Source organism: Elephantulus edwardii, unplaced genomic scaffold, assembly GCF_000299155.1.
Source record: "Elephantulus edwardii isolate Elephantulus edwardi_28Jun2011 unplaced genomic scaffold, EleEdw1.0 scaffold00173, whole genome shotgun sequence".
In the NCBI taxonomy this organism is placed as follows: Eukaryota; Metazoa; Chordata; class Mammalia; order Macroscelidea; family Macroscelididae; genus Elephantulus; species Elephantulus edwardii.
In genome coordinates, this window is record NW_006399923.1 from 5050389 (window position 1) to 5051103 (window position 715).

The following is a 715-nucleotide window of genomic DNA, read 5'->3' on the forward strand; positions in this document are numbered from 1 at the left end:
CGGAGTTTAGGGCTGTTGTACATAGGGTCGCTATGAGTCGCAAGCGACTCAACGTCACATAACAACAACAACAACATGTGTAGTGTTACATTATCCATAACAGCAAAGAGATGGAAGCAACCCAAATGTCTGTCAATAAATGAGTGGATAGAAAAGCTGTAGTATAATCACATGATGGAATACTACACAGCACTGAAAAAACAAGGTACTCATAAAATATTATACAAAATGGATTACCCTGCAGGACATTATGCTGAGGGAAATATCTCAGTCACAAAAGGACAAATATTGCATATTGCCACTGTTATGAAACAGGACTGACATAGGGGTTTGGGGAGAACTAACAAAAGAGGTGATAAATAATGAACACTGCATTGAAACAGGCGAGGGAAATAACTGCCTAAAAGAAATGTCTGATTAGGTATTATTTACATGACAAGATTCTAGAATAAAGGATAGATAGCAAAGTGGAATGGGGGATTGGGGACAATGGAGGAAATTGTGCAACAGTGAAAGAATCTTTTTAAAGACAAAAGCAAACTGGGGGGAGGAGGTGAATAGAGAGGAAAATATCCAATAATGAATTAATGGAAATCCAAATTTTCTGTAAACTTTTGTTAAGATATCAATTAAAATAAAAATAAAAAAATAATGAATGGAATGCCAATTAATATGTTTAGGGAAACACATGGAACTCTACGCATCGTTGATAGTC